Source organism: Saimiri boliviensis, chromosome 7 (genome assembly GCF_048565385.1).
Source record: "Saimiri boliviensis isolate mSaiBol1 chromosome 7, mSaiBol1.pri, whole genome shotgun sequence".
Lineage (NCBI taxonomy): Eukaryota > Metazoa > Chordata > Mammalia > Primates > Cebidae > Saimiri > Saimiri boliviensis.
Window position 1 is genome coordinate 47,081,386 of NC_133455.1, and position 18,376 is coordinate 47,099,761.

An 18,376-nucleotide genomic window follows, 5' to 3' on the forward strand; every position below is an offset into this window, starting at 1 on the left:
CACTGCCACACACACCCACTAGTGAATGCCAGGGCCTGTCAATAGATTTGATGTCCACTGAGCCCTGGTAGTGAGGTCCAGCAGTCACGGACAGGTTGAGTGTTTCCTCCTGCTGTCGCAGAGCACCCAAGTACTACAGACAATGAGGCTTTGTACGGGAGCCATGGCCAAACTCCGTATGCCTTACGCCTTACAGGAGAGCCTGTCCTTACAGGCATCAAGGTTGGAGGGTCTTGGATCCTGCATGACCCCAGGGAGAGATGCTGGTCACTAGTCCCTCATCTTGATTCTTATGTCTCATTGTTTCTAGAAGAACTAGAGAGCGTTAAGGTCATCCTGGTTGAGGGAGTTCAAGTTAAAACTCTTCAACTCTGTTTTGCCTTGGGCCTCATTGCTTTTAGATAATTTCTATTTCTTTATCCAGATGATCCTGATTTTTCTCAATCATTTCCTTCATCCAAGAGTGAGGCATCTTGATAAGCATGTTCCCAAAGCAAACCACATCTTCAGAGAGGCTGAGACCATTCTGCAGGGCTCTAAGGCCCTCTGGGTTTTTATTCCTTTTGGTGTCCACATCCACAATCGGCTGCTTGTCCACTAGCACTTCTTCAACAAGCTCCTCCACATCGACCAGGTATCTCAGAACTCACTCTGCATCAGGTGACATCATGGCACCCACCAATTCGGGTGCACAACCCCTCATTTGATCTTTCAATGCTGGAAGAAGCTGCTCCATTATTTAATTAAAATACCATAGTGTTTTGAAAACTAACATTTTAACTCCAGCAATCTTATGTATATATATTTAACTTTAGGTTAAGATCAGATAGGGCCAAAATGGGACTTGTTTAACCCTTCATAATAATTTCAATATTCCAAAGGTGATCTAGTCACCTTTGAGCGTATTGAATGTTGCCTCCAAATTGTCAGGATGCCACTTCTACTTCAAAACTCTTCTAGGAGTTTTATAATTTTGCATTTCACATTTAGGTCTATGATCTATTTTGAGTTAATTTTGTAAGGGTGTAAGATCTGTGTCTAGATTCTTTTTCTTTTTCTACTTTTTTGCATGTGGAAGTTCAGTTGTTCCAGAACCGTTTGTTTAAAAAGATGTATCTTTCTTCACTGTATTGTCTTTGTTCCTTTGTCAGCGATCAATTAACTATATTTATATGGATCTATTTCTGGGCTCTATTTAAGGGAGTATTAATAAATATCATTTGGGACCCTTCTGTGAGGAGGACTCAATCTTATCCTTCATTTATTAATTAAAAAAAGAATTTGGTAGTATAAATACATATTCTTATACATTTATTTTATATTTTGAGTTATAATTAAATACTACCTTGCTTATTTTATTGCTAAAATTATTCTAGTTTTGTCCATTGAGAGCTCTTTTAAATTGGTTCCCTTGCCACTTTGACATAACCCCATTTTTTAAAATTTGCTTTGAGATTTTTCTTACTTCCTGTCACTATATGTATGATGCTTTTATTTTATTTCATTTTACTCCTTTAGTCCTAGAATCTGCTATTTCTCCAAGGACCCTGGTTCATTTCATCGCAAAATGGTAGCTATTACCTTTTATACTTTGCTAATTTGTTTTCTTAGAGATAATTTGTACAAAAAAACTCCAAACTTGTTCTTTGTTTCTGAAACACTATTAATAGAAGATTTTTTCCCTCTGTATTCTATCATAATAAATGTCATGGCTGTCTATACTACTACTCCTCCAAAACAAAGCAAAATAAAACAAAACTGAACCTGGGCTACATCACTGATTCTTCATGCTCCCTTAGGCCACACATAAAACAAACAAACAAATGAAAAAAAAAACACGTTTTATTATATTTTGTTGCCATCGATGCTTATCTTCTTGTTCTGCCTCAAACATTGCCTTATTCCAATGTATTTTCCTTAATGAGGCAAAATTATGATAAACTCTGGTATGAAGTTACTGAAGAAATCAAGAATAATTGTTTCTACCCATCTCACCATTGCCACCTGGTATCACTTCCTGCTTCCCCACTAACCATCCAGCAGCACTGAATTTCTTGAAGTCTCCCAGGAGCCACATGCTCTCTCACCTCCTGTCTCCACCCATGTAGTTCCCTCTGTTTGCAACATTTTTCTATGACCCTGACTCCACCAAAGACCATTCACTCTTCATATTCAAATTTGTTTCACTTTTACACCCACAATGAACATATATTGCAGAGCAATCCAAATAGAGTAATAATTTATGCAAACTTTGAAATGCATATTTTCCATTAATAGAACAAACTATGTTTAATAAAAAATTTATTAGTTAGAAATCAAGAGAAAATGGAATTTTTTTAAAAAATGAATCCTGTATGTATTTATAATCATGTAAATATTTTATGCATATTATTCTATTATGAAAGCTATTTGTAATATGAAGTAGAACTAAGTTTACTTTTCCTTTGTTTATTCTTATAAATTGTATTAGATTCTGTGAGATAACTCAATAAATAAGAATATATAATTTATTAGTGATAATAAAGACAATCATTTCTGAAAAATGACAGGCAATTATCTGAATAAAACCCCAAAGCTCATATAATATATTGTCATCTAGCTAGTTAGAAATGAACTTGGGCCTATAATCTTGTGTTTCAAAAGTTGAAAAATAATTACATACTTTTTTCAAAAACAAGGACTTTCATTTTAGTTGGACTTTAAACATATATATATATATTATATATATATATTCTAGTTTTTTCTGGTTTAACCTAGAAGGCTTTTTCTAAGTATAAAATTAAAACAGCAATGTAATATAACTTAGTGATAAGCAAAGAACTTGCCTGAGAAAAAATAATATCTGCCCCTGCCTTCACTAACATTCAAGATTCTTTCCCTTATCATAACCTTTAAATCTTCATAAGAAGACACATTGCTTATGAATATGCTCAAGGCATAATATTTCTGTTGAAAAGCAACCTATTAATTAAGAGTAAGGCATGGCAGCCAACCAGCAGAAAACAAATTACTGAGAACATAGGCTTGGGGCATGATACTTCTGTATATGTGTGAGTGAATGTATGAGTATGCATATGTCTCTGTGTGTATATCCCTACAAAAGCTGCCAACAAAATGAGAGGTTAATAGGAGTTGACTAAAGGGCTGGCAAATCCAACAGGTTTAAGATAGTTTAGATCAATAAATTTATGGTGAAAATTGTATTTTATCATCAAAATATCAGTAAAGGACAACTTAAGACTAGTATAATATTAATATTTTAAAAATATATATGTTATCATTGACTCACTTTTTGGAAAATAGAACTATGAACGTATTCCTTTCTCAAACAGATTACAATGCAGTTCAAGAGGTGAGGATAACACACTTAAAGTGACAGCAAAGAAGACAGTAATGCAATTAGATGCAAAACAAATGTGATGACTCTAAAAGCTGCAGGAAGTGAACAAAAGCTATCACTCAAAAAATATTCGTGCAGATCTTGCAATATACATGTGTCTGGAAGTGTAATACACAAATAGAGAGTGTACAGTCATAGCAGAAGGGGAAGATATTTTATATGAAAGCAAAAGCATGATGGAAAACATAGAGAGGATTAAACCTGGCAGGTTTATAGAATAGGTGGATCTTTTCTGAAATGGGCTTTATAAAGCTTGCTGAGGTCAAAGTAAAGTTATACTAACATTTGTATAAATTCTCCTATAAATTTCAGTACACTTTGAAGATATTGCTTATTTGCCTTCAATTGTAGTTCCAAACTCCTCTAATTACTAACTCTAAGTGATCACTTAATGTAGCTGAGCCTCACATTTTGAATTTGCTAAATTGCAATAACTTGTTTCCTGCTAGTTTTGCAAGGTAGCTTGTGAGAATTAAATAAGATTGCATATAAAAATGTCCTAATGTTGTAATTATGATTTGAGTATATGATAATAAAAAGGTAAGCTACTACTTAATAATTCTAACTTGATTCTTCATATATTCATGTTTGATATTTTAAATAAATAAAATAATGTAGAAAGTTTAAAAATAATAGAATATTTTATGAAACCACAAGTGAAGTAATCTGTTTCAGCCTTCTCATTCCTTGACCAAGAATTTCAATCTCCAGTTTTAAAACTGCATACACTGTAGCCTACAAAACTGTTTCTGCAATTGGCCTTTAATAATGAAGATTAAATCAGATTCAGATAGAAACTCTGTTTAGTGCTCCATAACCTTCATGAGAAACTTTTGGGCATGGGTAAAAATATGTATGAAATTAATCTGACTTTAATAAGTAATTCAAAACAATTATCTCCTATACACACTGCATTTTAGTTTCTTGAATTATATAATTTTTATTTGAGAATTTAAATCTGGGAGACCAGCTTCACTTTCAGTCTGCTAAAAAAAATGATTATCTTATTCCTGTTACTCTTTCTCTTTCATCTCAAAAAACAATTTATGCAGGATCTGAAAGTTTGTTTTAGTGATAAGTAGGTTTTGCAGAGAGGTTTTTGCATTAATGAATTAAAATTGTCTCTTATGTTAGCTAATTTATCTTATTTTATGAAACTTTACTGCCATTTACTCCAAGGATTCTAACTGCTCAACAAGATTGCATAATTTTCCTGTCTGATCCAGAGTGTAATAATCTATCTGTTTTATAAAGAATAGTCTACTCCACAATATATTACTTATATTTTCTCAGAAGTGAGCTCTGATAAAATTGTTTCTTGGAAGAAGAGCATTTGAGAATTGTTTTTGCCAACTTCCATTTTCCCTTTTCCTTTGCACAGTAATTATTTTAAACACTTGTTCCTTTTGTATTTCTAATGTTCCTTATTGTACATATATCCTCTAATATTACACACTTGAAGGTTAACTTTTATGCAGAAAAATATATAAACAGTAATTATGATTAATCAAATGTAATGTCAAAATTTCATATGGCTGAACTTCTAGGATCTTAAATTATTCTTATATGTTTGTTATATGTCATATTTACTAAATAATTTCATTCTATTTAGCTATAAAACATATTACATATTTGATACATCCCTCTTTTATGAGTAGATAATGATGTCAATTAATAAGTGAAGCAAAAATATGTAAGTAAATACGGTATGGTAATTATTATAATTTAGGACATTTTATATTAAACAGAGGTTCTCAGCAGGCATAATTATGCCTCCCAAGGGATATTTAGCAATGTCTGGAAACAATTTTAATCATCACTCCATTCATATTCTTGAATGGAGGCCAGGAATCTTTTTAAATATTCTATAGGACATATAATAGTCTCCCACAACAAATACTTAGCCAGTTAAAAATATTAATAATGTCAAAATTGATAAACCCTGATATAGAGGAAATTTATGATTCTTATAATTTGTCAACTTGCTATTTATTTCTTGATGAAAAAGGAAGCACACATTTGATTTTTAGTTCCAATAGCTCCCTTATACATTAGTCCAAATTGAGGTGTGCATTTCTCTGCTTAGTCATGTCATTCTCTTTATGAAATGTATGTAACTAGAAAGCCTTGTATTACCTAATGACAGGAATCTATCTAAATTATCTGTAGAGAGAAAAGGATGGGAAGCATTTCATGTTTCTGATAAATGATGACTATTACTGCATTATAAGCTATGTTAGTAGATAGACAGGGGAGATGTGTGTATGGTGCATAATTTACACATTAATGTAGTATTTAGCATCCAGCACATTGTTTGAATTTTAATGAAAGAAAGGGATAGTCATTTTTCTTTGAACTACATTTAGACAATTTTTGTGTGTCTGTAGAAAAATCTTGATCAATGCTGATTTACCTTGCCAACTCTCAAAAATATAACCTTTATAGATACTTCATCATTGTTTCGTCAATTGTACTTACTATGCTTATTTTATTAATTATAGACTTTGAATTCTGTGTGTTTTAAAATGGTCAAAATAATTATCACCAGTCATGATTTGGATTGGGAAAATCTATTAAGTATACTAGCTCACTTAGGTGAATTTATGAGCAATGTATGAAAGTACCCAGGAGTATAGTAAAATTTCATAAACTGATCACCTTCATGTAGATTTACAGGGATTCCCTTCTACTGTTTGCTTCAATTATTAGAATTGTTTTGAAAGACTTCACAAATTGCATCATTGTGGAAAAGACAGAAAAATGTCTTCCAAGAGTTGGGAGATCTTGTCTTACTGTTCTCCCTTGAATTATTTCCCTCAACCTGGAAGGAAACTATTTCTCATATTATGCTTGTTTGATTCATCATGGTGATTAAAAGTGTTGCTTCTGGAACCTAACAGATCTGATGCTTGATTCATATCTTTGCCATTTACTACTAGCTTTAATAATTTTGGCAAGTAACATAAACTTTATAACTCATAATGTCATAATAGTGGTAATAACAATTACACCCTGTATTATTGTGAAGATTAATTCAATATTCATGAAAATTTTTCAGTAAAATGCAGGACACACAATGTGTTTGGCAAATTTAATTAAATGAATTTTCAAAATATTGTGTCAAACAGCAAACTCAGTAGCCTAGAACACTTTTCTGATATATCCAGTGACCTACTTGCTATCTTTATCTGGAAGCTTAAAAATACAAGCACACCAGATTAAATGTCACATCTGAACTCTTTTCCCTCCAAAACCTGCTTTTCTTTCTTCTATTTCCAGGTAGTGAAGACATCCACAGAATTGCTCCAATTAGAGACCTAATAGTTATCCCTGCCTTCACCTTCACAGTAAGTCTTCATGTTCGTGACTCAGTAAGGGTCTTCTAGCTGCCTAATAGCACTAGAGATGGGGCCACTTGTCTGTGTTCCTACCTCCTTGCCTTTTATTTTAAGCCATCATCATGTCTCCAACAGAAAGTGATAGCAAAAGTTCCTTCAGTCATAGCTTTGACTCTCTTTTCTTTTTCCCACTTATCTGTTTTTTCTGCATGGAAACCAGAGTAGTTTTTTAAAAAAGATCAAATCATGTATTTTCTCCACTTAAAAGAAATGACTCCTTTACCACATTGTTCTTAAACTGAATTCTAAACCACTTAAGTTTTAAGTTTCTCTAAATTAAAATTGTAGAAGCCCTGAATCTTTTTTTGCATTCTTTCCCATAAGCAATATAAAGTAAATACTGTACAAAATTACAACATATAATATTAGGAAATACAATAATTTTTATTTTTTCTTATACTACTACTACTAATAATAATTATTATTATTTTGAGATTGAGTCTTGCTCTGTCACCCAGGCTGGAGTACAGTGGTACCATCCTGGCTCACTGCAACCTCTACCTCCTAGGTTTAAGTGATTCTCCTTCCTCAGCCTCCTGAGTAGCTGAGACTACGGGTGTGTGCTACTGTGCCCGGCTAATTTTTATATTATTAGTAGAGATGGGGTTTCACCATGTTGGCCAGGCTGGTCTTGAACTCCTGATCTCAAGTGTTCTGCCTGCCTCAGTCTCCCAAAGTGCCAGGAATACAGGAATGAGCAACTAATCTTTAATGGCTCTCATTCAGAGACACTCTCCCCTACTCCCATCGCCACCTCCAACTGCGTAGTTGACTCACTTTGCTGGTTCCCCTAAGCACATGTTGAATAGACCTCAAAAGAACAGAGCACCAAGGCCATTCTTAAGCTTCTAGCTTTACTTTCCAGCCCCTCTTGTAACTATTTCTTTCACATCATCCAAGAATCCAGCCATTTTAAGTTGTGATTTTCTGCCTTTCTTGTAAGCATTCATAGTCACTGTTCCATTTACTTTGATTTTTTTTTCTTTTTTGTTAACTTATTCCTAATCTATTCTCAAGTACATCTAAATGTAATTCCTTCTGAAAGGACTCCCCAACCCTTTCTTTCCTCATATGTTGAGATAGGCTCTTACCTCTAAAACCCCATGCTACTTAGCATTTACTGCTAAGACAGCCTTTTAATCCAAATTTTACTACTTCATTGCATGGCTCACAAGTAACTGTTTTCTTTTATGTCCATCTCAGAGATCAGCATGATCCAGTTTACTACTTGTTTCTGTGTAACTCTTAAACTAAGAATGTTTTTGCTTGTTTAATTTTTGGTTTTTTGCTTTTCACTTTTAAAATTGTTGACAAAAATCAAAAGAATAATAATATTTCAGGACACATACAAATTTTATAAAATGCATATTTTAATTTCTTTAGAGTAATACTGTAAATCATCCACTCTCTTTCATGTACACAATGCTTATGATTGCTTTTGCACTACATCTGTGGAGTAGTTGCAATAGAGATCATATGGTCTACAAAACCTAAAATATTGACTATCTAGCTCTTTACAAAAATATTTGCCCATGGCTGGTCTATTATATCAGATATCAAATTTCTTAAGGGAGAAATTATATTTTCACAATTATACCTTAATCATCTGCTGCTCACTGTTAAACATGTTAGATGAATAAGTGAATTAATAGGAATGAATGAATGCAATGAAAATGAATCAGTTCAATTTATTCAGCTGAAAGCAAAGTATGTCACCCTGGCTCAATCTAGGAAAAAAGAGACAACTGAAAGAAAGTATGTTAGGTCACAAAATAAAATATTGAAGAATAAGGGCTTGGAGAGGATAAGAACTAGCACGGTTCATGAGATCTTAGTAACAGGAGCCATTGGATAATCCCCTGTAAGTAAAGTGATTAACTTTGAATCTATATTTGGCTCAAAGTTCATATTCCCAGGAGAAATAATCAGACCACCCCTTCACTAGGGAAAGGAATCACTTCGATTGGCAGTTCAATTTAGGTATTATACAAGCTTTAAGTAGACATTCCCAGCAATACTACTTATAAAAGAAAATCAGGGTTCCAGTACCAGAATAAGGAGTGGTATTGATGCCAGCTACACAACAAAATGGCAAGGTATACCCTACAATAGAAAAAAATGGGAGTCAAAATTATTTTAAATGGAAATATCTGAAAATTAGACCACATCTGCCTGTTCTAGGACATCTGTCCTCTATCAAATTGAAGAACAATTTATTCATAATTGTCTTACTCATTCTCATGAATTAACTAGCTTGGTTTTTCATTATTGTTAAAACTGAAACCATAAATGATATTATTCATAGAGTACACTGAGTATACTCTCCTTCTGATATTAGAAATATTCCTACTTGCCAGTTTAATTGGAGAAGATAAAATCATTATTTTGTTCATCAGAGATTTTACAACAGCAGAGAGAAGAACTGGATTGCAACTTAGTGTATGATGATAAATACACTGGTTAGAATGTAAATATGAAATTATCTAATTTCCAACATTTTTGTGGTAAAGAGGTGACTACGGCACATTAGTGATGTCATGATAAAGGAGATGTCTCTAATAGTCTGAGAAACACAAAAGAAAAACTCAAGTAATGGGCATTAATAATCCCAATGTTATTTATCTTCTAATATTTTCGTTTTCATTCATTTACTGAGTACTGACTGTTCTCCCAGCTCAGTATGACATATCTAATATTATAACTTTTCTCTCAACTGTTAAGCTTGAACTCTCTGAAAAACCCGTATTCCTCCCTGAATAAGGCTGTACTGACAGCTTTTGGAGATCATTTAAGCTATTACCACAATTATACCACTTTCATTCCGGTTGGGTACCACATATTTGAATCAGCTTTTGTATTTTTAATTCATGTGTGCCAAGTTCTTAAAGTGTCCACTTTGAAAAATGCCTGAAGGATTCATATGCAGCTCCAACAGAAGTTTTTTTTATTTTTGTTGTTATTTCCCAGATAAGTAGCCCTAAATTTTTTATTTCTTTCTCACAATGACTTCAAATGAATGTCTCGTGTGCAAGTTTCTCTCATTAAGAGAAAGAGACAGCCGTTTAAAATGCTTACATGAAAATCAGCATTTTATAGTCTTTTTAGTCACTAAACTACATCTGCTTAAAAAAAAAAGTCATATCTAATTATGTTCAGCCCTTGAGAATAAAAGAAATCCAGCTTAACTTTACATATCCACTTAACTTCCTTAGTAAAGCAAACTAAATTTATTTTATGATACATAATACCACATATATATTATAGATATAATTACTACTTAGCTGATAAAAGAAAAAACATGTTATTTCATTTTTACTGTGTCTACTTTCCACATAATAAATTTATTGTCTACTTCATCAGATTACAGTTAAGCTTTCTTTCAATTAATTTATATTTTAGATTGGACAAATCACTGAACAACTATTGAATGGAAAACCAAATTACATATTTACTAGTCAAAAATTTCATCATAACCTTCTATATAGACTACATTTAGACCACACTATAAAATTTTTGCTGTGCTTCCTAATGTTTTTGATGTCTATGTTGACTTTTCTGGCCATATACTTTTATTAGCATCTGTCATAAAACAGTTACAATACAATTCAATTCTACTTTTAGATTTTTATTGAGAGAAACATTTTCAGCCCAGTTGCAAACATCACTCTTGGAGCCTGTTTTGTTTTTTCCCTCTTTGACTTAAGTATAGTTATAATTTTATTCAATAATTTTGGTTGATTTAAATTTTATGATACAGCAACTTCTTATTTTGATGAGTTTTTTTTTTCCTGAATATTATAATAAGATACTCCCTTTACAACATCCTGACTTTATCCATCAGGTGGCATTTTCACAGTTACTTCTGATTTGTTATGAATCTTTCTCGATATTTTGATATAACTCCAGTATAAGTTATATACTCCACAGATTAAAAAGAGAAGAAGACTATCATTATGATCATTGTTTAAATGCTTTTCAGAATGCTTGCATACAGGCAGAAGATATATTATTAAGGGATTTTTTAAAAGTTTTTTTTAAAAGAATAATTTAAATTTCTTAAATGCTAGAATACACATTAAAAATATATTCTTAAAAAAGTTTTAAATTAGTACTTTATTATCAAAAACAAAAAGGAATTTTTAAAAATTAAACCAAAACCACCCAGTCTCCAAACATATAGAATAATGTTTGTTTGTGCTAATAATATGTTTACATGTATTAATTCTTGTACTATATGTGCATGTGAAATTTGAAGAATACAAAGGAAAAGCTATCAGATGCCATTTCTGCAAATCCTACAAGTCAAGACCTGGTTTGCAATTAAGTGTCCATGAGGCCCTAAAAAAGGCCAGTTTCTGAACACAAACTTGGTAACATAGAGGCTTTTCCACCTAATAAAGTTTACAATTCCTATTTTTATTCCAAAGATAAAAAGGAGTAGGTAACTCTTTACAACTTGATAAACTCTAGTGTATAGAAAGATAAATATTAAGGGCAATATAATATTTTATGATCTTACAATTTTATTTTACATTTTATGGAGTGTAGTTATCACTAAGGTTATACACAAATATCTAATCATGATCTTCTTCCAGGAACATAGTAGGATGCTAATTTTTGGCCTGGTATTTAATTCCAGCAAATGGGTTGCAAACTGAGTGTTGTTTTTTTTAATTTTTAAATTAACAGATAAAATTTGTGGATATTTGTCATGTACAACATGATGCATTGAAGTATGTATACAGCATGGAATGATGAAATCTAGCTAATTAACATATGTATTGCCTCACCTGCTTATTTTTGTGGTGAGAAGACTTTGCTTAACAGCCATTCATAGCATTTTTGAGAAGACAATATATTGTTTGGGTGATTAACAGGTTGTACAATATATACTGTACAATAGTTTAAGAGTAAACTTATTTCTCCTGTGTAACTGAAATCTATGACAATACAATGTTAATAATTTCCTCATTTAAAACAAATTAAATAGGTAAGCTAGTTTAGCATTTCTACTTGATAAGAAATACATATATGTCCATTGTTTATTACATATTTATGATAGAATAGTTTATTAATTACATATTTTATAAACCAATGTGGAATAATTATCAGGCAAGAAATATTTTAACTATAAGGTAATTATTTACTGTGTAAATCCCCCTATTATAATTCTATGGAGTTTACATCCAAATTTGGAGAACAAGCAGGAAATAGAAGGGAATCATGAGAGCAAATTATTACATAGAACTCAGTTGGAAGAATTTGATAACCTGCTTAATACCAAGACTCACAATCTCTACGTCAGGATTATCCATACTAGGTTGTTTTCATTACGCAAATTGTTTTGCTTAATAAACATTTAATTGATTCTTACTGTCTTCCAGGCACTGTTTTAAGTGCTTTATAGAAACTGGTTCATTTAATTCTCAAATTAACTCTATGTGACATGTCCTATCATTATCCTTCTTTTACACATGAGGAAATTGAGACAAAAAGGATGTGTAACATGCCTAGTGCCATGAAGCCAGTAAGAGGCAGAGCCAGGGTTTGAACTTAAAGAGTTTGGTCCCTGTTTTCATGCTGTTTATCTCCACAATGTACTACCATATGTGAAGATTTCCTTTTCATTACTCATCTATAATTATTTAACTTTTTAAAATACATTTAATTATTTTAATTTTTTTTAAAAGACCGCTCAAGTTAAAGTCTGCAATTCAACTTATCTCCAATTTGGCCTACATATCTAAGTATCTGTTGTAGCTTCAGCATTCAAACCATCATAATCACCATCATAGTCACCATTTTTCATGTCTTAATAAGTGTGTTTCACTTGGTCACATTTAAATAAGAGCTTACAAACATTCACTAGCTATCAGGCGCCATGGAAATTACTTTGACCTTTATCATTACCACTTCAGACTCTTTCTAAAATCATAGAGGAAATTAAAATCAGAAAGCAGCTATGCAATTACCCAAAAAGAGCTGCGAGTTCAAAGGAGACTTATGTTAGATGTTGAAATGCATTATGTCATTATGTAACACAAAATTTGCTTCCTTGAGTGCTCTATTTGCTAGGCTGAAAATAAAAATTACACCACCACTCACCTCAGTAATAGCTAATAGAAAGAGAAAATTATTCTCCCTAATGTGCAAGTTGGCTTAACAATGAAAGTTGACGTTGACAAGAAAACCTCAATTAGATTAATCCAGAGTATAAACTAAAGAATTATCCTTCTGTTTGACTTCATTATTCACAAGTTGCTTGCAAATCTTAAATTACTGAATTTTGGTAACTGATTACTAATTTTTACCAATATTTAAAATAATATATATGGACTCACAGTCAAAAACCTATCTTCTTATAACTAGTAGCACACAAAAGCAATTGAGAAATGTGAATAATGAGACTAACAGGGTTATAATAGCAAAAACACCTAAAAAATTACATATAATTAACTCATTTAGTGAAATTTTTCTCATTTATTTTTAAAGATTCTTACCTGCCTAGCTTATTTCATCCATGACAATATCATAATATTAACAACATAACCCACAATTTAAAAATATAATTAATTTTACAAGTAAAGCTATTTTTAACAATATTGGCCAGGTATATCTATACAGAGAAAAATTATTGAATTTTTAAAGATGTGATTTAATTTATTATTTGCATGTAATGGTATAAAATCAAGTAAGTATTACTGAGTATCTTCCTTCCATTCCCCATCCCTCACTTCAAGATATTAAGGTATTAAGCACTGCCAATTTTATCAGGTAAGCAAACTCAACTTCAATGATTAGCTAATTACAATAATAAAGTTAGTGAACTTTAACTTTATATAAGCTGCTGATAATAGTCTCTCCAGACAATTAACTCCAACTGGAGTGCTGTGCTAGGTATTGCCTAGAAAGGTCATAGAAATAACAAGAAATCCAGTGGCCATGAAGCAAATATGAACAATAACCTCCCAACAGGCATCTTTATTACCTTTCTCCTGTCACTCCCACTCAGTCCATTGTGCACAATGCAACTTATTATCTTTCTATAGAACATAACATTGTATTATTATTAAAAGACAATTTTCTTTATGACATTCCCATTTTTGAAATTATAAACTAACTTTTGCATACAAATATAGATGACGGTATATCAAGCACCCACTTATCTACCACCTATCTTAAGAAAAAATGATTGACAAAATATAAGGTCCTATATATTCTTGTCTTCAATTTTATTCCAGTGATTGCAGAAGTAATCACTTCCGAATTTGTCACATGTCATTACATGTGGTTTTACATGCTGACTCTATGTGTGTATATTAACAATTAATATATAATTTTTTCACATTTAAATATTAAAAGGGGGCATCATGTTGTATTGTTTTGTTTACAATTTTGTTTTCAAGTTTATCCATGCAGGTCTATAATCCTTAATTCATTATAACTAAAAGATTATTCAATGGAATCTTGTACATAGTCATTTGTTTATTCATATTATTCCTACTGATATATACATATGCATATATGTGCATATATATTTATATTTGTATGTATAATAGCTATATCTATATACATAGGTAGATAAATAGGTAGGGAGTTAGGTAGGTAGGTAGATGTTCTTACCACAATGCAATGAATTTTTTCATACATCTCTCTCTATGTGCACAATCATGAGAATTCCTCTGGGAAACATGCTGAGGACAGGAACTGCTGATCTTAAGTTATGAGCATTTTAGGTTTTCTATATATTGCCAAATTATTTTCCAAAGTGTTTCTACCTACACTTCTACCAGCACTGTACAAAAGTTTCTGTTTTTCTTCTCCAAAATTTGGAGATGTGGGCTTTTATATTTTTGATAATTGTTGTTTCTAAAACATAAACTCATTATTTCTTTATATTTTCATGTTTTAAAACTCATTGTTAGTCTGAGGATTATGGAAATTAAGAATGCATTATGGCTTATTAACATTTATAAGATGCTGTTCACACTCTGGATAGAAGGATTTAAAATATTTCATCAATTGGTCCTACTTTGGGTACAAAATTTTATTAATTAATTAATCTATTTATTGATTTATTTTTATTTTTTGGTTACTGAGTTTTGCTTTTGTTGCATAGGCTGGAGTGCAGCAGTGTGATCTTGTCTCACCACAACCTCTGCCTCCCGGGTTCAAGCAATTCTTCTGCCTCGTCTGAGTAGCTGAGATTACAGGCATGTCCCACCACTCCCAGCTAATGTTTGTATATTTAGTAGAGACGGGTTTCTTCATGTTGGTCCAGTTGGTCTCAAACTCCTGATCTCAGGTGACCTTCCCTCCTCTGCCTCCCAAAGTGCTGTGATTACAGGTATGGTTTATTTTTTATACTATTCATCCTCAATGTGTGGTTCCCAGAGCAGCAGCAACATTGCCTGGTCATTTCTTAGAAATGCAAATTATAGAATCGCATTTCAGATCTACTGAATCAGAAACATGCAGAGGAGTTGGAAGAGAGAAAACCAGCAGTATATGTTTAAATAAGATGATCTTGATGAACACTAAAGTTTGAGAACCATTGATCTTCACCATATTAGTGCTGGTCTTCCTGATACCTCCATTTCTTGCCCCATTCCCACCCTTCATTGTAACTACTTGAATGTTTTACCCATGCTGTCTTTTGGCATGATATGCTTTCTTGTCTATGGCCCATAAAATTGAAACCTTTGCTAAGCTCTGAAATCTTTGGGCTCCTCTGGAAATACAGTTAACATGCTCAATATACTAGCCATGTTGAAATAGTTATGTACCTTAAATGTAATCTTGCTATTTCACATTTCTGGGCCTTTTATTTGTTGAAATTTATTCTGTCCCATTTCATCCATGAGAAATTCCAGTTTCCCACATCTCCTACTTGGAGAGTTTATGCAGAACAGAAACATGCTCATAGCATGGTATGTGCATGAACATACATGATCATACCAAATATGAATATACATGTATGTTCATGTACATACCATGACTCTGACAGCATTTAAACATGTCTGCCAAAATTACATGTTTACATGTGACAGCATGATCACAATTATATGTTTAGATGTCTTTTTTCCCATCTGGGTTGCAATTAATTTGTTTTAGTACTTCCTAACTTACTTCATAGCAAGGGATTCACTTTACACACGTTTAGAGAATGACTACATTTTGTTCAACATTTATTGAGTATATACTATAAATCTGATTCTTTTGTAAGTCCTAGGGAGATACAAAGAGACTACAGCATTGATTCTGTTTGTGAATTGCTTATGGAATTCATCCTAAGATGAATGCTTCCCAGATCAGTCGCAGCATTACCTGGTAACTTCCTAGAAATGCAAAATATGGAATCACATTCCAGATCTACTGAATCAGAAATTTGCAGGGGAGTTGGCAGAGAGAAACCCAATTAATCCTGAAGGATAAGATTTATCCTTTAGTGAGATCTTCATTGAAAATTCTTACAGTAATCATTTTCTACTAGTAAAATATTTTTGAGTTTGCAATCATAGTGAAGTTTGTGTACTATCATAATATGTAACACTGTATATTAGTTGTTTCATATATGTCAAGCCTATTTCTCTAGAATCAACTTTAAAGTAACTAAATATCAAAGTTGTGTTTTCACTACCGTTAGCAACTCCCCAAAGGCCTAGCACAGAGCTGGGCCACACTGTATCTAATAATGTTGTCTTGATTTTCTCTTCATTGTGAAGAGAAAAACAAATGGAATGGAATTACATATTCCTTTGATACAATTGAACATTAAAGGTATATTGCTTTTCATTTATTTGCTAAACCCAGGCATTTATATACTTACTCTATAACATTGGAAATAACAATACAACTTTGCAGCTACTATCTGCCATTATAAACAATAATTTGACATGAAACTGCTTGTATGTTTTTAGAATTGGAACAAGAAAAATATACTTTTTCCTTATCAGATTTTTTCCAGAATTTCTAATACAAAAACAAAATTCTCCCCAACATTTCATATTTTTAGTACCTGCATCACTGTGTATTTACTGTGATTTAAAATGGTAAGATTATCAGTACAGTTTATTAACTTCATAGCTAGTTTGGGGCTTCCAATTGAGACTGTAACAGCAGTATCTAATAAAAGTGTAGGGTTTTATGATTAATGTGGTCTTTTCACTTTGGATCAATGTTTTGTCTTCTTTATCATATTCCCACTTAATCTGATCCATAGAGTAAACTGGTCCTTGATAAATGTTTGCTGAGTGGTCCATTGGCTAAATAGATGATGTAATCTCATATGTTTCTCACATGAACCCTATTTTTCTCTTATTTTGCAGATGGGAGCATACAGCTTTGAGAAGTTAGGAAACTTAGACATTCACACAGCAGCTGAACAAATTCTTGGTCTGTGATTCTAAATATGCTGTTTGTACTACTGCTTCCTTACTATCTCTTATGTTAAGCTTAGATGAAAGATAGAAGTAAGATAATAGTGAATCAAAAGAAACTCTATTTGCAGTGTTCTTCTGAGATCTGATATTTGATTTGCAGTCTGTGTCTGATGTGATACAGTTTTATTAAATGCATGGGAATAATACTTGGTTGACCTGTAAATGATCAGGGATATCAGGATATTCACAATTAAAGGAAAAAAAAAAAAAAAAAAAAGCAGAAATGTCCTTGGATTAGAGTGTATTCCACTAACTTGGTTTCTGAAAATAATTTTCAGAAAGCAAATTGAACAGAAGGAGCTAAATTGTTAATTCTGCAGCATATAGGAGGAGCAGTAGTGCTCATTTAAACATGTGGCAGAGTTGTCACACCTGCAGGCCTCACAACAGATTGTGGGAAATGTGACACCCCATGTTGCCAGTCTGGGAAAAGCAAATTTGAATTTTCTTCATTAAAGAAGTGAATCCCTGCTGCTGTGCAAACTTTAGAAGCTTCACTTTTACTTTACAACCACATGCTTGCAAGCTTGGAAAACATTCAACCACCTGCTGCAAGTCAGAATGTGAACTTTAAAAGTCTTGATCTGCAACAGCAAAGGTCTGTTTGAAACAGTGAGAGCAGGTGATTTCATAGCATGTCTTGTTGAAGAGTTTGGAGAGTGAGTGCAATGTGGCATAAGTGAAGTCAGCATGCTACATATTCTTCAGACGGTATAATGTGCTTCCAAGATGATAAAGCAACCATTGGATGAGTATATTCCAAAGGAAAGAAAACAATGAAAGATCTAATTTAAGGTAAAAGTAGTAGGAAAACAAAGCTTGGGGATAAGCACTTCATTAACAGGGCTGCTGTGTAAAGTTTCTACAGCATGTAAAACGTGAGGCTGAGATAATGCAGAAGTACAAGAAAGAGAAAGCTTTATTAGGGAAGTCTAGTGTACTTACTCTTACGCGTGCCAGGAACTCCTCAAACCTAGTAATTTAGCTTGCAAAGTCATCACCATCATTCCACAATATCTCAAAGAGAGACATTCTAATCAGTATAATAAGGTTTTCACTGCCAGATCTATTTCTCTTTTTCTGATATCTAGCTTAAACTATGATTAAATGCAATATATACGCTAGTTAATTGTGAA

The 18,376-nt window shown here is 32.4% G+C and overlaps 1 pseudogene; it reads right to left on the bottom strand.

Annotated features, from left to right (window-relative positions):
• Nucleotides 1-315: 315 nt before the first annotated feature.
• On the bottom strand, nucleotides 316-670 carry LOC141584992 (p53 and DNA damage-regulated protein 1 pseudogene; annotated as a pseudogene).
• Between the last annotated feature and the right edge of the window lie 17,706 nt (nucleotides 671-18,376).